We start from the raw sequence: 27,056 nt of genomic DNA, 5'->3' as shown, positions 1-27,056 counted from the left end.
TGTTTGACTGTTTTCAGTGCTACGGTTCAAACCTGACCTTCGGAGATGGATTGACAGAATGTGTGGAGGGAGAGAATGCAGGCACGATGTCTCCAGGGCAACTCTGTGGGCTGAGCACAACGGCCTGGACGTGGCTCAGTGCGGTGCCTTGGGAACAGACACAATACACTCCAAGTCCAAGGCTAGTTCCTGCACTTCTACTGGAGGTGAGTCCACAGCATGGGGACGGGAGCAGGCTGGCGTTGACAGTCGGTGTAATGGATCATTCTGATCTGAGCTTTCAGCATTCCTGCCTCTCCCTCAGCTGGTGGGAGGAAGCACAGAGGAAATGGTCTGCCTAGGCTTTCCAAAACCTTGGAGAAAACAACCACACTCAAGAATTACAAAGAGGACAAGGGCCCATGTTCCTGCAGTGGTGGCAAGGCCAGTGTCCTTGGTAGCACTAGAAAATTATTGATTGATGCTGGGGTCTAGAGGACCTGAATTCGCCTGCTCAGAGGGTCAGGTTTGGGGCCACGGCCTGCAAGCTGGTGTGTGGGAGAAAAAAGAGGAAGACGTTTCTTCCATTGTTCTGGACTAGGGCATCGTCAATTCCAAGGACAGAAGAACAGACCAGCATTAAAGGCAGATACCATTCTTTTCACAACCCTGGGAAGCTTTGGAAATACCGGCCTTTGAAACAAAGCCAGGCCAGTCGTTTTGGACATTTCCCTGTAAGGGGAGGTTGACCTTATCATAACCTGTAACCCAGCTGAGAATGGAAGGGTTAGGGACCAGATGGGGCTTGGTATCTGGAGAGGGTGGCAATGTCAGCAAATTGTCACATCCCAGAGTTCCCACAAGAGGTAATGGGGACGTCACGAGTGTGCAGAGAACAGCAGTGGGGCGTCTAGGAGAAGCCAGTGTTCTGAGATTGTCACACCACATGCATTTGCATGGGCTCCTTCCTCTGCCTGGGATGTACTCTCATTTTCTGCTTAGAAGATTACTAGCCATGCTTTCAGAACAGCTCACAGTCTACCCCCTGTATGAAATCCTCCAGGCCGAAATAGCACACTCTTTCCACAGTATTTTGGCCATACCTTATTCATTCTTCCATTATATTCAAAATTTTAAATTATTGAACGAATTTATTTCAATAAATTTGGGGCCCCTAGGGTAGACACTGTCTATATATGCCTAGCATATAGCAGCTAGAAATTTATTAATTCATTCGACACATATAAATTAGGATTGAGGAAAGCAGGCTGAAAGATAGCATGGGGGGGGTGAGATTTGGTGAGAGATACCAGGGTGAGAGTCTAAACCCAGGTTAGGGGTGGGCACAAAAGCAAGAAAGTGCCTCTGTCCCGGAGGAATTGGGCACTGGGCATAGTTTTAATGCACAGATCCCAGCACAGGAATCCAGGTTGGAAATGGGGTTCAGGGAAGAGTACTAGTTGCATGAATATTCAGCGACTCAGTCAGAGAGTTCAGCATTAGCCCTGAGAAGGGTTGGATGCTGAATCTCATGAAACCTGTCTCCTTGTGGAAGACAATTCCGACGTCTGAGCCTGGCATGGGGCTGGGTCTGTGGCTGGGAGAATTACACTGAAAGGGCCCCAGTTGCAGCTGGAGGACTGGAGGTATCATGAGTCCACAAGTCAACAAGCCAGACTCCTGGGCCATTGCTTTGTCCTTTTTTTCTCTAAAAAGGGAACCGGGGCATAGATGGCCAGCTTTCTAACCCAAGGCAGGGCATAACAGCTGATGGAATCTCAGGAGAATGAACCCCCTGCCGCCATTAGTTACTAGACATTCCATGCACAGAATCCGGAAGTGAAACCTGCAGAGACACAGATACACCACCCATCACATACCACCTGCCCATGTGTTCCACAGATCCTATTGCTAGTTTTTAAACTTAAGAACTGTTCTGTGGCTTTTCTCTTCCCATGGGGAGAATCACAGTTTGTTGCTCTAGAGCAAGTCTCCTGGAACAGATTCTGCTCCTAACCACGGACTGGAGAAGGGTGAGTTAGAGCTCAAGTTTGAAAAGCATGTCTGTAGGTGGTGTTTAATCAACATGAAACAGCTAGAAAGTGAACTGGAAAGTCAGTTGATCTTAAGTCTTAGAATAAAAATTGTTCATGCGGGGGGGGGGGGGGGGGAGAGGGCACCTGGGTGGCTCAGTAGGTTGGTTAAACATCCAACTCTTGATTTTGGCTCAGGTCATGATTTCATGGGATCATGAGTTTGAGGCCCATGTCAGCATGAAGCCTGCTTGGGATTCTCTCTCTTTCCCTCTCTCTCTCTCTCTCTCTCTCAAAATAGACGGTGAAAAAAAAAAAAGAATAAACACAGTTCAGGTCCCATTGTCCCTTTGCAAATCCTTATCTCGTGAAAGGGGTTTTCATTCTAGATTTGAGTCTTTGTTGGGTAACTTCAGATAAATCTGAGCCTCAGTTTCTTCATCTACAGAATGGGAAGAATAACGTGATCTTGCCAGCACGGGGGTTCTCATGAGCATACTGGATAGCCTCCTGTGGGGTCTACCCAGCCCTCTATCCCCTTTCTGGGTTCACACCTCAACACTTTTTCTGCTGGGGAATGTTCATTTTCTTGTTACTTGACTCCAGTGTGAGCCATCATGTCTACGTAGAACCTACTCTTGGCCACACTTGATGGGTTAAATGGTGAGCTGGAGTCAATTTTGTTTAGTTTTGCTATCAAATAAATTTACTTCGAGTTTATGTAATAAAAATTCCTTTCAGATTTGCTGGACTCTTTGGATTTTGGAATTGTAGATAATGGACTGTGGCATTATAGATAGTTGAGTCTAGGCAAATTTTGATCCTACGTGTCTGTTTTCTTTATCAGAATGTGAATTCTTCAAGGACAAGACTAAACACCTCCCCCAGGGGTCCTGTGGTCCCCTCGCATTCAGCATGTGTAAAACTGTACCTAAAAGAAGTGCAAAGGGTTAGGGGTGGAGTGGAACTACGAAATAGAACCTGATGTCTCCCCACACCTCTTCTTCAGCCTGTATCCTGTGCTATCCTTGTAGTGAGTGAATCTGGAAGCCCAAGTCCCTTGTGACTCCCCACCCTCGCTGACCCTTCAACATCCAGTCTCCAAATCTCCAAGAGACTTGAGAATCTCCAAGTCCCTGACCCTTCAACATCCAGTAAATCTCCAAGTCTCACTGATTTAATTTCCTAAATACGTCTTGATTTTGCCCCTTCTCCATTCCTTCGTGTTTTAACTTTATCATCTCTTGCCTGGATTACAGCAAGAGCTCTGAATTGGTCTTATTTTCTATAGTTCTGTTCTCCTTCCATCCCCATTCTCCTCCCCAACCATTCCCTGCTGGAGTGAGTGATCTGTAATGCAAATCTGAACATGTTACTCTTATCTAAAAATCTGCCCTTGGCTCCTCATTGCTTGCAAGATCAAATCCAAGTTCTGTGGCACGGCACAGATCTAGCTCAAATCCCTGTGCACACTTCCCTATTTTTTATGCTTCATGAGCTTTATTATGTTGGCACTCTTGTTTTGCTTAGGATACCCATCCTGCATTTATTCACCTTTAAAAAGCATCTCAAACTTCAACTGTTTAAGAAGGCTTGCTTGGAAAAGACAAGGAGAGTCCCATAAGATCTTATCACTCCAATGATGTGCCTCTGTCACTCAATATATGATTATCATGTTGAAAATATCTTCTTGATGACTTACTTCCCAGTTAGAGCATACATTCTTTGAGAATACGTACCACCATATCATATTTATCTTAAAAATTTTTATGTTTATTTATTTTTGAGAGAGAGAAAGACAGAGAGACAGAGTGCAAGCTGGGGAGGGGCAGAGAGAGAGAGAGAGGGAGACACAGAATCCGAAGCAGGCTCCAGGCTCTGAGATGTCAGCACAGAGCCCAATGCCGGGCTCGAACGCACGAACTGTGAGATCATGACCCGAGCCAAAGTCAGAGGCTTAACCACTGAGTCACCCAGGTGCCCCTCATATCCATCTTTAGAGCCTTAGTTCTTAGTATATTATTAGAACTTAGTAGATGCTTAAGAAATGCCGAATGTGATAAAGACATATCTGGGATCATCTGGGAAACTGGTGAAGTGGACTTGTTTGTTTGCATGGAGGTTGAGTAGACCCTGAGAAAGAACCTTAGTGAATGTTCACTGATCGGGTTCAGAAATAACAGGCTAAGTCTTGGTAAACCACAAGGATTATTCTATAGAAGCCACTATGCAGGGGAGCCAAGGAGCTTGATGAGAGCAGTCATTCTTAGGCACAATGCACTTGATCCTGGGGAAGACATTTTTGGTTAGATGGGAGGAACATGGCCTAGAGAAGGTTACCTGAAGTCACCTTGTGCACATGGACAGGGCTGAAGTAAGGAAGCATCAGGGTCAGGCCGTCTCCCCTGCACACGGGCTGGAATAAGAGCTCCAGAAGATCCCAAGTCTGCCTTTCCTGCCCTCTCAAAACGTGGATTTGCTGACAGTGTGAAACCCTCAAGCCTGTTTTTGCATTCTCAGTGTGGAGTCAGAGCCCAGGGGGTGCCCTCCAGGAGCTGTGTATGCAACAAGCTTTACATGTCAGAATTAGCTGAGAAGTGAGTTGTTGTTGCCTCTTTTTCAACACACAATTCCCACTGCTGGTCCATTTGACAGGTATTCCTGCAAGAAAGGAAAGATATATTTCCATGCCTTTAACCACCTGGTGACTCGGTCAGAAAGAATTGCTTCAGTCACCACTTGATAGAACTATGCCTTGGTAGTGCTAAGCACACCCCTGAACAGGTTGGAGACCCTTCATGATACAGACCTTCAGTGCAGAATAATTTATTTGAACACTCGGTTAATTCCCAATCGTCCGTCTCCTCAGTCAGATCCCTGGCTGCAGACAAGTTTGAGTTGTCAACAGAAATTCTGAATGTTGAGTGAATGATTGCGTGTGTGTGTGTGTGTGTGTGTGTGTGTGTGTGTATGAAAGAGAGAGAGAGACAGACAGACAGACAGACAGAGAGAGGGGTACAGAGAGAGACATGCATGGATGGAATAACTGACCACGAATCTTTGATAGTCGTCTGAACAAAATAGCCAGTATTTTCAGGCCGCCTTGAAAACTGTTGTTTTAAAATCACTGCCAAGGAGATTTTGAACTGTTATTCAGAAAAACAGGAAATGAGAGGATTGTAAACCCCAGGGAAGAAATCTGATATTTTGAGGCCAAAGACCGACTCCCTTTGAAGCACTAAGTATCCTGTGTTTTGGGTTAAACAGATCCCTCTTGATGACTTAACATTCCCCCAGAAATATGGAATGATCAAGAGGGGCCAAGTGGGAGCTCCGGAATGGACTCTTTAAGGGACAAGACCAGCGCCCTCTCCTGGCCACTCATGGATCAGCCAGAGGCCTTTTCACCCCCAAGTCCTATCCACTTCATCCATGAGGAAAAAACCAAACTCCTTGAATCCTGGGTGTCCAGGTAGGATCTTTCTCTTCCCATTCCTAACTATACATGTTTTTAGCTCCTCCTTTCCCAGTTTATTGTGGAGTGGGTTGGGAGGGGGGGGGGGGTCTTTGGTAATACAGAACAAAGAAACAGTTTTTATTAGCCTAATCCATGGATGTTTTGAGAGCCTATCACTCTCAGTGGTAGAAAGGCTTATATTTCATGTAGATGCTCTAACCTGAGGGATTTAGTCCTTAATCATTAGGACTGTGTCTCAGTTACACTAAAACTTAAAGGCTCTTTGTATGATATTGTCAAATGAGAGCTCGTCCCTTGCCCACCAGGGTACAGTGACAGGAGATGCCCCGATCTTGGGGTGGGATACCACAGCTTGAAGCATCTCTCCCCACAGAGCAGGGCCAAGGGGAGGGTTTGGGGGGAAAGAGGAAAAGAGGACAGATTAAGGCGATCCCTGGGTCCCACTTAAGGAGGATCTATATGATCTGGGAGGCAATCCTAAGAGAAAAGTGGAAAAATGTCTTGCCCCACCCTCCCAAACTCTGGTCAACTACTGGGAAGATTATGATCTTTTAGGGGACCAGAGACAACCTGCTTGGTCTTCTAGCCACTGTGGGTCATCAATGAGGGCTTTAAAAGACCCTCCTTTGGAACTGAACCCCGTTTGCATATATCTGGCTTGAGCCAACTCCTTTGTATATCAGTAGAGTTATACTGGTTTCTCTGCCGACCTGTTTATATTTAGAATATTCAGTTCTGGACTTACCAGAAACCAGGTTTTCCCACTACAGTCTGCCCTACTCTCTCTTCCAAAAATAAAGTGAACCTGGGCGCCTGGGTGGCTCAGTCAGTTAAGCATCTGACTTCGGCTCAGATCATCATCTCGCCGTTCATGAGTTCAATCCCTGCCTCGGGATCTCTGCTGTCAGTACGGAGACTGCTTCAGATCCTCTACCCTCCTTTCTCTATCCCCCTCTCCCTCTGCCCCTCTCCTGCTTGTGCTTTCCCTCTCCTTCTCTCTCTCAAAATAAATAAACATTAACAATAAAATAAGATGAACAGCCCAGTGGTGGAGCAGAACAGTCGTTAGAAGCATGGACTTTCATGTTAGGTGGGCGGGGTTACAGTCCCTGCTGTGTCTCTTACTACCTGTGTTACCTGGGAAAGCTACGTAACCACTCTTTGCTTCAGCTTCTTCATTTATACAGCGGGAATGTGAAGGGGGCTTACCGTACAGGGTTGTTGTGAGGGACAAGTGAGTTCATACACAAAAGCACTTGGAACAATTCCTGGCACATATGAGCACTCAGTAGTTATTTCCTACCACCATCATCGTCACCTGATGACCGACATCTGAGAGGCCAAAAATATGTCCCCAATAACCACCACCCCATTTCTATTTGATTGCACATGCTATCATGAGTGAGAAGGGAGATGCCTGGGTGATATGTCCATCAGTACAAGGGCTCACCAACATCCAGTTCACCTGTCCTCTTAGGGGTATGGATCACTTCTACCTGGAACACGGGCATGGGAGGAGTTCTGGTCAATAAAATGTGAATGGATAGGATTTCTTTTTTTTAATTTTAATTTAATTTTTTAAATTCACATCCAAATTAGTTAGCACATGGTGCAACAATGATTTCAGGAGTAGATTCCTTAGTGCCCCTGACCCATTTAGCCCATCCCCCAACCTCTCCAGTAACCTTCTGTCTGTTCTCCATACTTAAGAGTCTCTTCTGTTTTGTCTCCCTCCCCTCCCTGTTTTTATATTATTTTTGCTTTCCTTCCCTTGCGTTCATCTGTTCTGTGTCTTAAAGTCCTCCTATGAGTGAAGTCATATGACGTTTGTCTTTCTCGGACTGACTAATTGCACTTAGCATAATACCCTCCCTTTCCATCCACGTGGTTGCAAATGGCCAGATTTCATTCTTTTTGACTGCCGAGTAATGCTCCATTGTGTGTGTGTGTGTGTGTGTGTGTGTGTGTGTGTGTGTGTATATATATATGTATACCACATCTTCTTTATCCATTCATCCATCGATGGACATTTGGGCTCTTTCCATACTTGGGCTATTGTTGATGATGCTGCTATAAACATTGAATGGATATGATTTCTCACATCACTTCTGGACTGAGACAGTTCAAAGCCCAAATAGGACTTTTCACTTTCCCTTCCCTTGTCACAGCAGCTGCGAAGGTCAGATGTTCTAGAAGATGCAGCTATAAGATGGTGGGGCACTTATTAGCTGGGCCCTCCAGTGACTGTGGAGCACAGCCGTACGGACTCTTTCCATACGTGGCAGGAAAAAGAAATGAACTTTCGTGCTGTGAAGCCACCAAAACTCAGGAGTTATTACCACGGCACAACCTAGGCCACTAGTTCTCAGTCTGGTCCGCTTATGTGGGGACCTATTAAAACTGCAGATTCTCAGGCTCCACACCACACACAGTGACTCAGAGACTGAGGGTGGGGCTGGCAATCTGGGTTTTAACAGCTCCCCTTGACACAGGTCAAGTTTGAGAGCCCCTGCTCTGACCTATCCCGAATGCTTCTCAGGTTCCAGTTACACAGGGACTTTGTCCCCATAGGTGGCCACTACTTGGGATGATCCAGTCTGCTTTACCCCTTTCCATTGGGAGAGATATCTAAGCACCAGCTACCTCAGGATGGTTAACATCGAACGTGTCAAGGCCTAGGGTATTTACCTGAGGTCAACAAACAACCTGGAAATGGGTTCACTGTTGCTTTAAGGAGGTGAGTGCCCTCTGGTTCTTTTCAGGTGTGTCAGAAAGCCCTGGGTTTATTGCAGTCTTTCTCACTCTCTGGTTTAGAGTCCTCCTTTACCCCAGGGAAGGAAGAGGCTGATGATCCCTATTTCATAGGTCTCTGAGGCTCCGAGTGGTCAAGTTATTTATCCACAGCGTGGAGCTATCGCTTCGCCCCACACACAGCCCTTGCGCTGTGCCTCACACAAGCAGATACTCAGTAAATGGTCGTAGAAGAAATGGAGACACAAAGACATCAGCTGCCCCAGCACATGATTTAATTGTCTGAGCTTAGCTGGATGTCAGTCTGGTGCCTGGTGCTGTGCCTGGGGGGGGGGTCCCAGGGGGACCAGGGGGCACCGAGGCAAAGAAAGGGTAGACCCAGGAGGGACAAAGCAAAAGGCTGGGTAAAACAATCTGATCCTGCCCTTCAGGAGTCTTTTGCCAGGCGGAGCTGTCCCCGGGATGTGAGAGCCTGTGGTCAGCAGAGGGCAGTGTTGTTTTAACAACTACTTTGATGACTTCAGAGGGGCTGCTTGCTCACATCTGCTTTGACAATATTGATGGAAATGACAGAGGCCAGCGGGTCTGGTTCATTTGAAGAACGAAAACAGCAAAAAACATGGACACCTACATACCCACCATCTGTATTAGACAATTAGCATTTCTTCTATGATTCTTTCAAATTTTCTGTCTGAACATTTTGTTTACGTTAGAAGAAGAAAGAGGATAAAGCCCTAAGCTGTGCCACCTCAGCCCTCCGGCTGGTGGGCAGCTCACCGGTCTGGACCAGTCCCAGAGCAACTGGATGTAAACAGTGGCATCAGCCTTCGTCAAGCGTCTTACTCATCATATTCTTGCCGCTCAGAGATGTACCCCCAAACGGCTCCTTTCTTCTCATGCTCTCTTTCCCTGCCTGTCTTGTCTTGCTCGTTCGCCCCACCCCCACCACCCTGTACTCTCTCCTTTACCCCTGTATCTAGGCATGGCTCTAGGTGGGTAGCTGATGGCTTAGCAGGGCCAGGTGTTGGGAACCAGGAGGTAGGTGTGAAAGACACAACACACCCATCCCTTCTCTTAAGAATGTGTAGTTTTGGAAAAACAAATCCACAGAAGCAGAACTTCGAGGAGAAAGACAGGAAAACATTTACATCATGTTATCTGAGCCATAGCATACGTGCATGTTGGAGCCTCTGACTCACCTTGGCAAGAGGCTCTGAAGGTTTTTAGGACTCCTTCATCATGAACTGTCTAGAACGCACCTTTTCCATGTCTCTAAACATGCTGCAAGGTTTTCCAAGAGCCCACTCCTAGACCCAAGAGAAAAAGGGACAGATTCCTTAATCTGGCTATGAGATGGGCAGCTCAGCTCAACCAAGAGGTCCCAGATAATCTTTCCCTTGGTGTTCCTATAATCCATCTTGCACCCACCTGAATCATTGGGTCAGGCCCCCTAGGACCACCCCAGCCAGAGGCAGGGATTAACCAGTTTCTAAAAATTTTTTTTTAACCTTTTATTAATTTTTGAGAGAGACAGAGACAGAGTGTGAGAGGGGGAGGGGCAGAAGAGAGAGGGAGTCACAGAATCGGAAGCAGGCTCCAGGCTCCAAACTGTCAGCACAGAGCCCGACGCCGGGCTCAAACTCACAAACCATGAGATCATGACCTGAGCCCAAGTTGGACACTTAACTGACGGAGCCCCTCAGGCGCCCCGGATTAACCAGTTTCTAAATCAGCCTGGCTCTGTGTCCCTAGGCTTAGCCTTCTGAGAGGGAAGGTATTTCCTACTGCTGTGTTGCCAGAGACCCAGGGTATCCCACTGGGACCTGGGTGCTGGGAGGTGACAGGCACCATCAGCAGCCATGGCTACACTGGCATTAGGAGATTAATGAGCCTTTTTGAATAATGAATCTGTAGCTACAGCCAACTGTTGGCAATTAGTTAGAGCAAAGCCTTGCTGTGCTCCAGATCTGTCAGCTGGGACCTCCAAAGAGGCAGAACAGCAGGAAGAGAGAGACAAAGGAAGGAAGAGTTGAAATCCCACCTTCCCCATCCTAGGCCAGCACTCTGGGTCTGTAATGATCCTGGGCTCAGCTTTCCATAACCATATGAATCTGATACCACTTTGATCTGAGAGACATATAAAGTAGCGAGGGGCCTTAAGGGGTCATCTTGTCTACCTTCCTGCTTCTGCTTAGGACCACATAGCAGTGCTTCTCGAAGTTTCGTCTGGGTATAGTTTACCCGGGACCCTGGCAACCTTGCTCCCAGGTGATTGCCAATGCTTCTGCTTTGGGGGCTGCACATAGGACCCGGAGTTGGGTGAGGGGTGGGGGGAGGGAGGAAGAGAGAGAGAGAGAAACATTTATTTCATTGAGACCTTAGTGTTTATACTTCATTCGTCATTTATGTATTCGTTCATCCAACAGTGTCTACTGTGTGCTAGGCAGCTAGACTCACATGTATTGATACAGAGATAGGTAAAAATAGCCTGGAGTAACCAGAGAGATGCCCTGGGGCTAGAACGAGGAGACTTGGGAGGCAGGGCTGCCTCCCTTCTGAGGATGCCCTCCTAAAGCAGCAGTGACAGCAGCCAAGGGCCAAGGCAGGCAGTAGGGAGAGAGAAGTAATGCTCACATCATCGTCTCTTTAAGAGAGAAAATGCATCTTAAAAGCAGTGGGAGCTAATTTGCTCTTCTATAATCCATCACCCAGTACAGAAAACAAAAACACACTGCAGCAAGCTGGGAACAACCGAGAAGGGATGTGAGGCTGGCAGGCAAGGGGGGAGGGCCTGCAGAGAGGATCGTTTTCTCCTTATGGGTTTAAAATAAAATGCATCTTAAAGACATATGGCATCTGTGTGCGCATGTGTGGCTGTGTGTGTGCGTATCGGGGGTCATGTCTAAAGTGGTGCCAATCTTCTCCCAGTTCCCAAGCAGCCTCCAGTCTGCCCCCTTTGTCTTGCCCTTTTTTTTTTTTTTTTTTTTTTTTTGATGTATATATGTGGGCAGTGGGAAGTGATGACTTCAGTTCGGGCCGTTCTGTACATCTGCCTCTGGAAAGGGTCCCCAGAAGCATGGAGCCTCCTCTTTAAAGAGCTTTCCCTCGTTAAACTCATCACTGGATAGCTTCTGTTCCTTCCTGGGTCTTAGTTCCCTCCTCAGTAGTACGGGGAGATGCACTTTCCCTTCTCTGTTCATATCGTTGGAGTGAGGGAAAGTGGGGCGTTACGAAAACTGATGGAAGATCAACTTCCAAAGAGGCTGGTGCTCTGGGCTATAACTACATGGCCGTGAGACAACCAGTCCGGGTCAACATGATGCCAGATATCCAGATGTTTAGAAATGTCCAGATGGTAGATTTAATTTTGCAGTTTTGTTTATTCTGGGTGCTCAGTGCCCTGTGGACACAATTCAGTGAAAACAAAATAGATGGATAAATAAAGATGACCTCTAGAGCCTCCGCAGTGAGTTGTTTTAACATCTCGTCTTCAAAACAACTGGTTGACAGATTGGGATTGTTTTCTTCCTGCTGCCGTTGTTTGGTAGTGTGCCGTGTGACTTCACATAAGCTGTCTCTGACCACGCTTTCTGGGGACTTTCCCAGGAAAGAGACTCTTCCAGTGAAATTACACCCTGAGGAAGAAAACCGTGGCTTGGTTTCCTGGAACCATGGGGTCTGTGTAATAGTGAGTGGAGTCCCTTATCCAAATCCCTCCATCATCCACCCACCCATCCACCCATCCATCCATCCATCCAACTTCCTCACTTACTCACCTGCTTCTCCTTCCTGTTTCTCTCCTTCCTTCTCTTCCCTTCCTTCTTTCCTTTTTTCTTTCTTTCCTCTCTCTCCTTCCTGCTTGCCTTCCTTGTTTTCCATCTTTAAATGTCTACTATTTGTCCTGCACTGAGCTAGATACTAGTCTTTGCCTGCTATCACTGCATTTGTGGGGTGAGACAGATGTGCAAAGAGCTGTTAAGATGATGTGGTAGAAGATACAGTCATGCGTGTCTTCCCTAGACCCATCCCTGGACATTCCCACCCTCCCCAGGGTGGGGGCATTGTGCCCAGGAGTTCAAAGAATCACAGAGAAGGGCCGCTCCTTTGCGACAGACAGGTCTCATTCCAGACGATGATGGGTGGCTGGAAGAAGGAGCAATTTACATATAAAAGGTTGAATGATATCCTTTTCTTTCTTCTTCCTGTGGAGCTCTTAATTCATGTTTCTCCACAGAATAGTAGTCCTCCAGTCACGGGGAGAGGTAAACCTCTGATGAGGGGGAAGACATTTCTTCCCTCAGAACGTCCTGCTCTGGCTTCACCACCTCCTAGTGGGAACAGATGGGCAAGGAAGCACAACCATTCATTCATTTCGGTTCTGGCTGGTGTCTGGCCTGGTGGGAGAGTGTAACCAAGAAGACAGAAGGCTCGTGGCTTTTGGAGCTTAATTAAACATATTTACAAAACCCAGTTCTGGTTAGCTAGTGAGTCACAACGAGACAGAGGCTGGTATTGCGTTGTAAGATTAATAAACCAATTAAATAAAGATTGCGGCGGCTTGGCAACCCCATTGGGGCAGGAGGCGATCCTGACAGCTGCTCTTTTCTGATGATTGCCACAAATGTTAGGAGAAAAGACAGCCTGGGCTTCCCCCATTCCAGGAGAGAATACCCCAGGCTGTTGTCTTGTCTAATGGCTCAACACTGCAAGTCAAGTTGTTTTCTGAGCCTGCAGGTCAGATGTCATGTTTAGCCGACTGGGCAAAAAGAAAACAAAAGCTATTTCTTCCTCTCTAATCCTCTAAAAAGATATCAAAACCCACAACTATGAGACCATTTATCTCTCCGCTGCAATGTACCACTTCCGGGGTGGGGGGGGGGGGGGGGGAACAGGGAAATGGAGTAAGCAGGGGACTTCTGGGAGTCCCAGCAGGCGACTCAAGAGAGAGGGCTCCCTGTGCATGGAGGCCCCACCTCCTGCTGGTCTGCCTCTAGTCCCCTTTCTCTCAGTGTTAGCATGCTCCTTCAGAGCTCTGGTTCTCACAGTCAAATCACTGTTTGGAATTTTGCAAGTGTTTTGTTTTGTTTTGTTTAAGTGTGTTTATTTATTTATTTGAGAGAGAGAGAGAAAGAGGGAGAGAGAGCAAGTGAGGGAGGGCAGAGAGAAAGAGGGAGGCAGAGGATCCAAAGCTCAAACTCAACAACCAGGAGATCATGACCCGAGCTGAAGTCGGACACTTCATGGACTGAACCGCCCAGGCGATCCCAAGTTTTAGATTAGGTTCAAATGTTCCCCCCAACCCCTGCGGTTGCCTGGGGCATAATTAGTAAAAAAAAAAAAAAACAGGTCCTTTTGTGAAACGCGGTGAAGACCTTTTCTTTTGTGAAGCATCAAGCACCCTTATTCAGGGAATGGCAGTGAGGAGTGAGCCCCACACACGTCTCTTTCTTCAAGATCTGCAGGCAGGCCCTTTCCTCTGCCCCTGGACCCGGCCCACAGGCTTTCTGCTGAAAACTCTGAGTGAGACTGTGGCCAAATAGGTCTCCACAGTCAGTTAGGAGCCCTTGCCTTCAGTGATATCCAAAAGCATGACAGGAAGTGTATTAAGGACTCCGTACCCTGGCCCAGCCGTGGGAGCCCTGTGTGGTCTGGTGTCACAACAGCTGCCGTGGCTTCCCTCCCACAGCTGTCGGAAGTGTTCTGGTGGATCAGGAATTAGGAGAATGTTGGTGGGGTTGGGCAAGTCAGAAAAGATTCTGAGCTGGGCAAGTCAGAAAAGATTCTGAGCGCTTTCATTTTCTCATTTGCAAAAAGAGGGGAGAAGGATAGTAATTATATAATTATAATAATACACAAATCAATTATAATAAAATAATTATAATAAAATCAATTCTGTCCACTTTATAAAACTGGCAAAGAAGCAAGGCGAATAATGGACTTGGAGAGTTCTAGATAAATGTGAATATTTGTAGTCATGGGGCAGTCCCTCGATTCCTCTCTGGAACAAAACTGGGAATGAATGAATCAGACTCACCTGGGACTTACAAATTATGATCTTGCCCACTTGTTTAAACTCTGAGAGCTTCACTTTAAGTGAGTATGGCTTGAAGTCAAAAGTGTGGACTTTGGCATCATGATCAGTCCTTCTTACTTACTGGCTGTTTAACTTCGAAAAGATTTATTTGAGTCTCACATTCCCATCTGTAAAACGGGAAAGAGCCTAATTCCTGCCTTATGGGGTTATTGTAAAGACTCATGAACATCACTAACGTAAAGTTTACAGCTCTGTGTCTGCTATATGGTAAATGGCCAGTATAATAATAATAACAAACATATATGGTAACTTTAATTATTCTCATTAGAAAATGAGATTATGTCTATAAAGCATCCTCCACAGCGTCTGGCACATAGCAGATGTTCAATAAATAAAGGTCCCACCTCCTCTCCTTCCTAAATGAATGATCCAGTCCATGCATTAAAAAACAAAAACAAGAACAAAAACAAAACTGGCCCAACTGTGTTTCCCGTTGAATAGAATAGCTGTTGTAATGTAGCGCCATAAAAGGTCCCCTGCCTTTTGAAAACTCTGGCCAACAGGGTCACCTCTTTCCTCCAGGAAAAAGAAATGCCCTTAAGGAACGAGCTGGGGAGAACAAGGATAGAAAATCACAACTGCACAGGGGGCCCCAGGGTGGTCTCTGCAGCCAGGACCCCTCCTCATCTTGTCCCAAAGGCAGTGACCCACAGATTGGTTCCCCTGCCAGATCCTAAAATCTCATAGTCCCTCAAACATCCTTAAGTTAACATCTAGTTTTCTCCCTAAGTTGAAATGATTTCAAGATATAACTTCAGAGTATTATAAATACTGACTCTTTCAATGAAAACATTACCCCTTGTTAAATGTATTCAATGGAATACACACATGCGATTTGATATCTGTCATCATCCACTTACAAAGCATGAGTAAACTCTCCTTAATGTCAGGAAGTTTTATTTCATTCTCTTTCTTAAACCCATCTTTCTCTTCTATGTCTCACAGAATTTTATTCTAATGTCGTATGTTTTTATGCTTGATCATGTTTGATAGTCACCAAATATGCATTTCTTAAATATTATGTATGAAATAATATTATATACACATGTAATATTATGTTTATGCCAGAAAAAAATTTATTTTTAATTATGGCAAAAAAACCCTCATAATATTATTTACCATTTTAAGTATTTTCTTTTTCTAGTGGGCTCCATACCCAACATGGGGTTTGAACTCACCACCCCCGGGGTCAAGAGTTCCATACTCAACCCACTGAGCCAGCCAGGCATCCTTCCATCTTAACCAGTTCTAAGTGTATAATTCAGCAGTGTTGAGTACACACACAATGTTGTGTATAATGAGAAATTTTAATATTAAAATATTTCCATAAGGTTCAAATGTTAAAATTACTTCTTGAATGAGTGATCATTATAATTGTTATAAGTGTACAAATAATCAAAATAACGTAAATATAACAATTTTTCCAATAAAAAATGAAATAGAAAAAATGTATTGGGATGTCATTTCTCAATGAAATGAACATGATTCTCCCAATGAGATAATAAATATTTCCTATTAGAGAATGAGAAGGGTGCAACATCACTTCTGTTCTTTTTGGAAAACTTATTTATTTCGTTTTGTCTTTATGGATGTGAACAGTGACAAATCTTGCTTATCTGAACAAACTGATAGGAACAGAAAATGTTCTGTTGTGATAACTTTACTAATGATTTGAACTCTCTTTGTGTTCAGTGCCCCAAATCACACAGTGACCCATCAACCAAAATGATTTTTTCCCTTCAATTTTGTTGACAGAAAAAAAAATTTTTTCCTAAAGGATCTGTTATCCATCATTAGAACTATTTACTTTCTCAATTTCTGGAATATCCAAAAAGCCTTTTCTAAAATGTATTCAATGACTTTTAATTACGTCTTTTATGTTTTTCACCTTGTCTAGTCCAACTCATGAAGACAGGGTTGGAAAATTAAAATATTGTTAATTTCATTCTACTTTCCCAATGCATTTTTTTAAAATAAAATGCTTTTATTTTATTACATGCTTAAGTACCTTTTTGTCAAATCTTAGAGCTCAGATTTAGCTCATTCAATTGATGGAAAATGCCTGTGCATAATCTATTTAGCAAAGCCAGTCTTCCTTGTCAAACCAGTTTGCAAATCAGACTTACTGCTCTAAGAAAAAGTCTGACTTATATTTTTAATTTAGATCAACATTACAGTGTATTTTGAGGAATATTATGAAAACCACCGTAAGAAGGATTACTTCTAATCTTGTAAAAAAGATTACTAGATGCAGTCGAGATAAAAACCATGAAAGATACAATGTAATTAATCTATTTTATGACAAGTTATAAAAGCAAAAATAAATCTATGTTTCTCATCACTTAGTTTGCCATAACTCAATGTTACGGGCAGCCCAAATTGTAAGCTATTTATGAAACAAAAACATGATGAAAGATATGGCATTTTTTAGTAAGTATGTGTGTGGGTGTGTACTAAACTTTGGAGTTGGCTTCTGGGAATAATTAAATAAGAATCTTGTGTGAAAACACAGAACTAACTCCTTTAATTTTATTGGACCTTGAGATAAACTCTCCAACGCATTTATGAAAGAGAAAGGTATATATTGCTGACAATAAATGTGTCTAGTAGCTAGCATTTAGTTTTCTTTTTTGATTAATAGGAGGTGTAGGAAGAAAAGAATGTTTAAACATTTTATGAGATAAAATGGTCGCAGGATTGATTGTAATTGGAATACATATCTCGTTATTTGATAAAATAGATTTTAACTACCTTTTGAATAATGCATATCGCATTCAAAAGTAATCACATAAAATTTTTATCTGAGCGTTTTATCCAGTACAACTTGTCAAATTTAGTAGCCCCTGAAAACGTTTCAGTTGTGTTTAAAAGAATTAGCAAACCTATGCTGGTTTGGCTTTTCAAAGATTTTTTTTTGGGGGGGGGGTTCTTTTTAGTGTTGTTTATTAAGAAGAGCTGAAAAGGTTGTTTATGTTTGACACAGGGGGAGGGGCGGAGCATTCTTAGTCTTTATTATTCCTTACAGTGTTGTCTTTTCTTTCTTCTCCCCAGAACCTGTCAAGAGCAATGCTTTCTTTGACAGGACTTGAGGAATGCAGACGTGTGATCCTTACAAGAAAATTGCCACCAGGCCCTCGGCTCGTTCTCTGCAATATATTAAAGACCTCTTCTATGAAAGCCCATGACTAAAAAAGGGGTGAAACAGGGAAGGAATGGAAGTCCGAAGGCAGGCTAATTGTGCTTTAATTCATCAATGGGGAGACCCACCCCCAAATAATATTTTTAAGTGTCCTTTTTGTTTGGTGCCCTGAAGGATTTTACATCCTAGGAGAGGACACCATGTAAGGTTGGGAATGAGTAAGGGAAACACCTTTCTTTTGTAACATGGGAGAAGGGCAGTTAAAAAGGGGGCAGAGTGAGAAAAGGAAACCCACACACCACGAAATAGGGTCTGTGGAATTTGAGAACATGCATTTGATAAAATTAGCCACATAGGCAATCCCATTGGAAAGTCCTATTGTATGGAATGCCTTTGTTCATCTATATACCACACACACACTCACAACCTCACACTCATCGTATACTCCCGAACACTCTCAAACACCTTCAGGCTTGCAAATACTCTTGCACTCACACACACACATATACACTCAAGACTCACAAGAATGTATTAAGGTGTGTGAATGTGTGGTGAGTGTGTGTGCACGTGTTTGTACGTGTGGATGGTGGAGAAAGGAAGGGTGAGGCAAGAGGGAATCTTTAAAGGAATATTAAAAGCATCTCAGTATCTCCTAGTGATGGGTGGGGACACATGAGATTATGCTTCTTCCTTTGACAGACACTGATTTGGTACATACGGGGTATGTTTGCTGCTGGGCTCAGTGCTGGAGTTTAACGGCAAACAAGACTAACATGGTCCTTGCCCCCATGGAGCCTACAATCTTGGATTCAGATTGGAACACAGGTTTTAGCAACTGAGTGTGAGAGTTGCGACAGGGGCTGGGAGCACTGAGGAGGAGCACCTGGTCACAAGAGGTAAGGCCCTTTCTGTCTGTTGGGCCTGACCAATGGGCATGGCGCTCTGGATGGAGAAGAAGGAAGCTGTGTTTGGCTGGTGCTAGCCAATATGGCAGCCACTAGCCACATGTGGCTGTTGAGCACTTGAAAACGTGGCAAGTCCAAATTGATACTATAAGTTTAAAACACACATCAGATTTTTAAAAAATAAAAAATAAATAAAATACACATCAGCTTTTGAAGACTTAGTCTGAAAAAAGAACGTAAACGATCTCAATAGTTTCTTCTTGATTTACATGTTGAAGCCATAACATTTTGGGTAGACTGAGTTAAATAAAATACGTTGTTAATGATGAGATCACCCATTTCTTTCCACTTTTTTCCAATGTGGCTGCTAGAAAACTTAAGATGGCATAAGTGGCTTGCATTCTTCTGCCATTTTTCTATTGGTCAGTAGTCCCTGAGGCAATGAGAGTGGTCTGTGCAGAGGGTCAGAATGGGGTGAGAGTTCAGGTGTTTGGGGACTAGAATTGCTGAGCTTGGGGTCTGAGGGATGGTGGGTGAGAGCCGAGGCTGAAGAGGTTGTGGGGCTGCAACAGAAAGGCTCTGGTGAGCCCTTCCAAAGCACCACTGAGGCAACAGAAAGGATCTTTAAACAGGGATATGCCTTGAGCAGATTGAGGTGCACTAGAAATTCTCCTCTGGCTTCCTTGTAGAACGTGAAATGAGCAGTGAAGGCCAAACTAAAAACAGGAAGACCAGGCAGAAGATTCTAGCAGTGGCCCAGGTGAGAGAAGACAGTGGCCGGGCTTGGGAGTTCTCGTGTGGTTGGAGAGAAGTGAACCACCGATGGGAGTCCATTTATTACAGACACACAGGAATGTTTCAGCAAGGAATCCTACAAGAACCAGTCTCCGGTGATTGTATCTGATAGTCATGGAATCCTCAAGCCACGGACTGATAGGGCAGGAAGGGAGCTTGGAGGTTACCTGGGCATTCTTCTTTAGGGCTTCTGATAGATGGGGCCATTTAATCCCAAACCCCAAAACCAGATGTGGTAGGTGCTTTGCTTCCTGGGCTGGAGAGAGGAGATTTTCTTAAACAGAAGCAGCTTGAGTGCACCCCAGGAAGCAGGCCACAAAGCCTACTGGGCCCATCGGGTGTGCCATCTCCAAAAAGCAGCTCTGGAGGTTGTTGTCCCACAGAGCATCTGGGCCAGTGGCTTTAGGTTCCCGTTCTGCAGCGGCCTGTGCTTTGGCTGATGCTTGGGGATTGATGGGTGCCTGTCAAGGCTGGCTCCTTGGCCCTGACCACTTTTCTAGCCCCCAGATAACAGCCCCTGGCATTCGTTAAACTTGACTTAGAAAATCAGACACTGCTCAGTGACTGTCCTTAACACAGTTTCCCAATTGCTTCTCCCATTGCTGAGTTTTATTATTTTTTAAAATTTTTTAATGTTTATTTATTTTTGAGAGAGAGAGAGAGAGACAGAGCATGAGCAGGGGAAGGGCACAGAGAGGGAGACACAGAATCCGAAGCAGGCTCCGGGCTCTGAGCTGTCAGCACAGAGCCCAACGCAGGGACTGAACCCATGAAGCATGAGATCATGACCTGAGCTGACGTTAGACGCTCAACTGACTGAGCCACCCAGGTGCCCCCCTGCTGTTGCTGATCTTGTTTACAGCCCCCAACTTCTGATTCTTGATTTGTGATGCTGATTCTAATTACTTTCTCTCCTGCCTCAAAATCTTCCAGGAGGCCCCATGTACCAGAGATGGAAGCCAGCATTCCTTAGCAGACTATTCAAGGCTCTCCACCATCTGGTCCTCTTCCCTTCAGACCTCACCTCCCATTGTTCTTTCCAAGTCTCTAACCCTCTAATGATGCCAACTACCTGCTAGTTGCAGAACCCACCACACCTTGATTTGTTCAGTTTTCTACCTGCTGTTAGCTTCCCATTTTCTCTCCCTAGATGTAGTCTGTGCAGTGTCCAGGGCCCAGGAAACACTATTGTCTTCTTGAAGCCTTCTCCGCTGTCTCTCGTAATTAATTCCACCTCCTCTGCTGTTCCACATATACCTCTGCTTAGCACCTGTCCTAGCCAGCCTTGGGTTATCACTTCTTGTTTACAGGTTTTCTTACTATGCTCAGCTCCTTACAGGCAGGAACTCTGCTTCCTTTGTGCTCTTTACCTAGGGGCATTTAATAAATATTGGCTGAATGACTCTATGGAGGCCTTGGGATTGATAGCGTCCCTCTTTTAGTCTTGCACTGGGACCTGGAGCATTCATGGCAACCTGGAGCAGGAAGCCGGGCTGGGACCGGGGTGAGGTGGGTGAGGAGTCTAGAGCATAAAATGTAAGTTGCTCTCAGTTGCTGACCTTGTGCTTGCCTGACCCTGGGAGCTAGTCCCTCTCAGGTGCCTCCCTTGCCTCACCCTCAGCCCTGGCAGGAAGGAAAGATTGGAGTCTTGGGATTCTGAATGAGTCCATCAAAAGGGACAGGCCAGGCTCCATAGGGTCCAGTTACTCCTCTCATACTGACGCAAGCCCAACCCATGCCCAAGGGCCCCCAGCATGACTCCAGAGCCCACTGGTACCAGAAAAGTGGCAGGTCCCAACAGTCGGGAATCTGGAATGGCTGACATGTGGAACTTTGTAAACAGGCCGAAGGAGTGCGGTCTCTTGAAGGGAACAAGGTACCAGCCTTTGTTCTGGGGCATGGAACCAGATAACAGCCTTAGGATATGCAGTTAGTAAAAACAGAGCCCCCAGCTATTGACTGGGGTCTAGGGCAAGATCAAGTTTTATGGACCGTGGCATTAGGGTAACTAGTTGGAACTTATGAGTGGGGCCACGTTTCCGTAGGGCTGACCTCAGTGGGGTTGGGGATGTGGAAGGAGGAGAAAGGGCTACATTCTAGTGGGAGTGGGGTCAGTGAGGACATTTAGCCCGCGTCTCCGAGAACGTTGTGCCCTGTGTCCGGTGGTATCAAAGGAGAGTGGGGGTGTCACGTGAAGCCCAGAACTCAGCTCTTGGCTCTGGAGCTCATCTCTGAGGGTGTGAAAGACTCCAGGTCAACCTGAAGAAAGGAAAGGCAGAGGAAGGGAGAGAGGGTGAAGCAGAGGCTGTTTAAATATGGCCACAGTACATCGGGATTGTTTTGGGGAGGGGGTTGTGCTGGGCTCTCATAAAGAGTAGCCAACTGGTCCAGTTATGGGGCTCTAGCAGTGGTCCCCTATTGCCAGGTCATGGACTAACGGAGTCAAAATATCCAGGGACTCATGTTAACAGTGTAGTTTCTGGGTTTCAAACCTTGGGGATTCTGGTTCAGTCGGTCTAGAGTTCATTTTAACTGAGGGCTCTCAGAGTGATGTGCAGCCTGATTTCGGAGCCACTGGCTGGGAACAGACTTAAAGGAGGCGAAGAGGCTGGCAGCTCATTTGGAGTCAGTCCCATGTTTTCCTTTAGAACTCATTTAAGCCATGAACGACCTCAATAAGAAAGCCAATGATAGGTAAAGCAGGGCACGATTCTAAGACACATTAAGTGTTTCTAGCTGTTATACTTCCTTTTCTCTGTATCATCCCTTTTTGGGTATCCTAGTGCTCATTCTCCTGCTTTGATGTAGTGGTTTTCAAACTTTAACATGCAAAAGGACCCCCCACCTCCTCAGAGAGCTTGAGTAAACACACGTGCCTGGCCCTCATCCCCAGAGTTTCAGAGTAAGTGGGTCTGGGCTGGAGGAGGGCTTGATTATTGCACTTCTAACAACTTTCCAAGTGATGCTGATGCTCCTGGTCCAGGGAACACACTTTGAGAAACACTGATCCAGTGGAACAAAAGGTAGAACATACACAAAGAATGAGAAGAAGGGGTAGAAGAAATATTTCAAGTAATAACGACCAAGAATTTTCCAAAACTAATGACAGATACCAAACCACAGATCCAGGAAGCTCATAATAGGTAGGATAAGTATCAAAAAATGTACACCTCTGTGTATTATATTTAATATGCAGAAAATCAAATATAAAGAGAAAATATTGAAAAATGCCAGAGAGTGTAAATACCTTCTCACAGAAGAACAAGGATAAGAGTTAAAATGGAGTTTTCCGAAATCACACAAACAAGAGGAGGGCAGTGTCATCCTTAAAGTGTTGAAAGAAAAGAACCTCACCAACCTCCAATTCTATATCCAGTGAAATCATCCTTCACAAGTGAAGGAAAAATAAAGGCTTTCTTCGACAAAAGCTGAGGGAATTCATGGCCGGTGACTTGCTCCAAAAGAGATGTTAAAAGATATTCTCAGCGAGAAGGAAAATGATATGTCAGAAATTGGATCTATAACAAGAATGAATGAGCATCAGAGAAGGAAGAAGTGCAGGTAAAATAAAGTCTTTTATTTTTCTTATTCTCAGTTGATCCAACAGATAAGTTTTCAAAGCAATACTAGTGAAAAGGCCTTGGGTGGTTATAGCGTATGACTAAATGAAATGAATGCAGCTATGTTTTAAGAGATAGAGGAGGAATGTGGGAATCTCTGTTAGAAGTACTGAAGTACTTAATGCTACCTGTGAAATGATATAGTGATACTTGAAAGTAGACTTACATGAATTATAAACGTGTATTGCAAAATACAGGGCAGCCACTAAAAGGAATTTTCTTAAAGAAATATAACTGACATGCTAAAGGAGGAGAAAGAACGGTATCATACAAAATAGCTAAAACTGAAATGGCAGAAAAAGAAGGGCAGGCCAAACGAGAAACAAAGAACATGAGCAAAAATTAGCAAACAGTTAAAAAAAGTGACAGATATTAATCCAGCTACATCAATAATCACTTTAAATATAAATGGCCTATATATATGAATTGAAATACAGAGAATGGGGGCATCTGGGTGGCTCAGTTGGTTAAGCAACCAGCTTCAGCTCAGGTCATGATCTCACGGTTCGTGAGTTTGAGTCCCATGTTGGGCTCTGTGTTGACAGCTCAGAGCCTGGAGCCTGCTTCAGATTCTGTGTCTTCCTGTCTCTGCCCCTGCCCCGCTTGCGCGCTCTCTCTCTCTCTCTCAAAAATAAAATAAAATAAAACATTAAAAAAATACAGAGAATGTCAGAGCAGATACAAAAAAAAGAAAAAATGCAAGGCCTAACTCTATCATCTACAAAAATATGCACTACAAAAAAACTCACTTTATATATAAAGTCACAGATAGGTTAAAAGTAAAGGGATGGAGAACCATTGCTCTGGTAAGATTGGTTCTTAGGAAAGAGTATCAGGAGTTTACACTTTTAGTGGATTTGTTAGTGTTCCTTTTCATAGGATTTTTTTCAGTTTAAGCTTCTTTTGAAATGAAAGGACTCGTTAGCTGTTACAGGAATTTAAGTAGGAAAAAGATAGGTGACCTCCTTGGAACTCTTGAAATGGCCAAATCAAATGCCAAGGTGGAATAGGTCAGGTTGTGCCTTATTTATACACTCACAATTAGTTATCACGGAGGAGAAGCTAATGGCCAGGTGATCTGGACTCTCCTACATCTGCCAGAGAAATAGTTTTGCCAAAAGAGCTTCATTCTGAAAGCTAGTTCCTAAGCAGCCTTGGTTTTTGTTTGCATTCCTAGAAGCCTTCCAGATGGGCCAGAGTGAGAAAACACAGGTCAGTACACATCATGCAGCTGAGAGCAGAAGACAAGCTGGGAGCAATCGACAGCTGGAGGGAGAGAACTCACGGTGGCCATTTTGGATTTGGGTTGTTGGAACTATTTCTGAGAAGGGCGCTTCTGACCCTGTCTCTCCAATGCACCAACAACTAAATGGACAAGAAAACATATAATTGGTTGTTCTGTGACATTTGGTATGAAATATTTGATGCTTTGTCTTGATGCTCAGATGCTAGGTATTCTGGTATTTCAACAGGTGAATATTGATGCATTTATGTTAGAGATTGGCAAATAATGAGCTGAGGAATATTAATGTTATGCAATATCAAGAGATGCTCTATGCAGTGTGCTGAGTATGTATGTGTCGTGAGAAGGGAATGTAGGGAAAGCCAGGTTCTGAACCAGGTTAAATAAAGTGAACAGACTCCTGTGTTATGAACCTTTAATATGGGCAAATGTGCAACGGGGGTCTTTACAGACAAGGTGGGGAGCTACACTGCGGTGTGCAATATCTCCCAAACTTATTTGAAGGAGCTCTTTTTCTCCCCCATACAACGCCTGTATCAGTGTCAAACAATCTCCAATGTGTCATTTAAACAAAGTAAATGGTTTCTATTTTAAGTGAAAGAAATCCAAAAGTATTTAGTCCTAGTGAATATGACCCCATGGTATCATCTGGAATCCAGGCTTTTTTTTTTTTTTTTTTTTAATCTCTCTGCTCGAATGTCTTTAGCTCATTATTTCCACCCTGAATGTCACTACACAGTTCCAGGTGACCAATGATGTACTGGCCATCACAGCCTTGATCCAGCCAGGAAGTTGGGGGAGAGGTAAAGGACATAAAGGCTGTGCCCCCTTGGTGAGCGAGCATCTCCTCCTTAAGGAGATTTCCTGGAAGTTCCTTACCACGACTTCCATTGGCGTCTCTTTGGTCACATCTTCCTGCCAAGGAGGCTGGGAAATAGAAATCTAGAGCTGGGCACGTGGCTAAAGTTTTATAACTGAAGAAGAAAGAATATTGAGTAGACACATAGTCTCTGCACAAACATCCAATTGAACATTCCTCAGGCCAAGTTTGGGAAATGTTGATATGTGTTATTTTCCCACTGGTCTCCTATATTTTTCTTTTCACATGCTACATGGCCTTGATTGCTTGCTCTGTCTCTGTTTCTCTCTCTTCATCTCTGTGTACCTTTGTCTCTCTCACATACATATATACAGAAATACAAATATACGTCTTAGATTATCCATAGAATACAAAAGACTGATAGGATATTACAGCAGGAAGAAATTTTAGATATTGTCTAGCTCAGTGGTTCTCAACCCTCGTTGCACATTAGTCTCTTGGGGGGAACTTATAAAAATATTTGTTCTAGAGCGCTCCCAGTTAGAACTGTCATCTTTGGGGGTAATGGCCAGTTGGTCATCTCAGTTTCTTTCCTAAAATTTCTCAGTTGATTCTAATCTGCAGCCAGGGCTGAAAGCCTCTGGTCTAGACAAACTTCCTTATTTTATAGGGAAATTACCTGTGAAATTATCTCTTTCATGTCTGTTTTCCCCAGTAGACTACAAAACCTATGAGAGCAGAAATAGTACTTATGTAGTCACAGTTTCGTCCCCAATGCTTAGCACAACACTGGCACAAAGCTGAATGAATGAATGAATGAATGAGTAAACCAAGGCCCCCAGAGGGGAAGGTCCTCATGCAAGGTCATACAGCAAATACACATACAACAGAACTAAGATTAGAACCTTTGTGTCTCGACTCCCTGTTCAGGGCTCCTTCAGTTAGCTCAAGACTTCATAGTGAAATGGCCAGATCTTGGATCACTCTACTCTAGAACTAATAAATGTGTTCCTATAGCCTTGTATGCTATTGTCATTATTTGTGAGTCTTAGGTTAAGAACTGTATCTTATTTCTTCAAGCATCACCAGCCACCCACCATACCTAGCTCACAAGAAATGACTGATAATAGCTAACTGGTGGGGGGGGGGTGGGAGGGGGGGAATGTGGGGGGAGAAAAAAAAAAGAAAGGCCCATGCAAGTCCAGTCCATCAGAACACCATCTTCCACTTTTCTGTCTTCAGCCTTCCCCTACTATGCATGGCCTAAACCCAGATTCTGCCTCTTCTCTAGCCAATTGCTCACTCTGAATCACCCGTCTTGTTGAAACTTTCTGAAAACGAATTTACAGGAAAGTGTTAATAATTGATAAGATTTGATGAAATACACCTTCTTGGTATGTTTGCATATGAATTAGGGACGGGGTCCTGATCCAAAAGAAGAAAATTCTAATTGCAAAATTTTAAGTATAAGAAAACAGAACTCCTAAGGGACTATTTGGGGTACAAGCAGAGTGGCCTTCCTGGAGGGGTATAATCCAGTCAATCAGAGGAAGGTAGCTAGATGTTCATCTTTGAGAAGGGCAGCTGGAAGTCACCCCTGTGGGGCCAAGTTCTTGAGTTTTGCCTTAGTTAGAGGTCTTCTTTGAACACAGGGGTCTCATTTGGCCCTATTGTGAGTGGTGTCAGAGACCAGAAGCTTCCCTGGGATGCTGTGGGAGCTGGGCCAGAGGGGATCTGACCCATTCAGGTCTAGGAGGAAGGGAATGCATATTCAGTGCCTGAGGTGGAGCTCTTAATAAATGTTAACTCTCTTCTCTCCGCAGGGATTGACTGCTCAGCCAGCAGCCCCAGAGGGAACAATTAGGTTGTTTATCCAAACCTCAGCCACTTTGCTATGTAATTGATTTTTCATTGAGTGTATTTAGGAAATGGTTATTTACATGAATACAGGCACACCAGGGACAGAGCTGCATCTGATCTGTAGGAAATGGGAGGGAATCTAGATCAAAGTGTGGAATCTAGAGGGAGGGAGGGTGGGCTATGGAGGCAGACAACCTACGCTGAGATTCTGACTCTGCTACTGACTGTACATATTAGGGCAAATTATTAGCCGAGTTTTGATTTCCTCATTTGAAAAGGGGGTTAGTAAATTTACTTCCTAGTAGGATAACTCTGAAGATTAAGTTAATGCTAGGGGCT

The 27,056-nt window shown here is 44.4% G+C and overlaps 1 long non-coding RNA gene across 1 annotated transcript; it reads left to right on the top strand.

Annotated features, from left to right (window-relative positions):
- Nucleotides 1–114: 114 nt before the first annotated feature.
- Nucleotides 115–24,440, top strand: LOC109255177 (uncharacterized). Its single transcript, XR_008424623.1, has 3 exons — nt 115–206; nt 19,069–22,735; nt 23,972–24,440. It is a non-coding gene; the product is annotated as an uncharacterized LOC109255177 (long non-coding RNA).
- The last annotated feature ends 2,616 nt before the right edge of the window (nt 24,441–27,056 follow it).

This window comes from Panthera pardus, unplaced genomic scaffold (genome assembly GCF_024362965.1).
Source record: "Panthera pardus isolate Hobbes unplaced genomic scaffold, ASM2436296v1 HiC_scaffold_21, whole genome shotgun sequence".
In the NCBI taxonomy this organism is placed as follows: Eukaryota; Metazoa; Chordata; class Mammalia; order Carnivora; family Felidae; genus Panthera; species Panthera pardus.
This window is presented reverse-complemented; position numbering and strand designations above follow the sequence as displayed.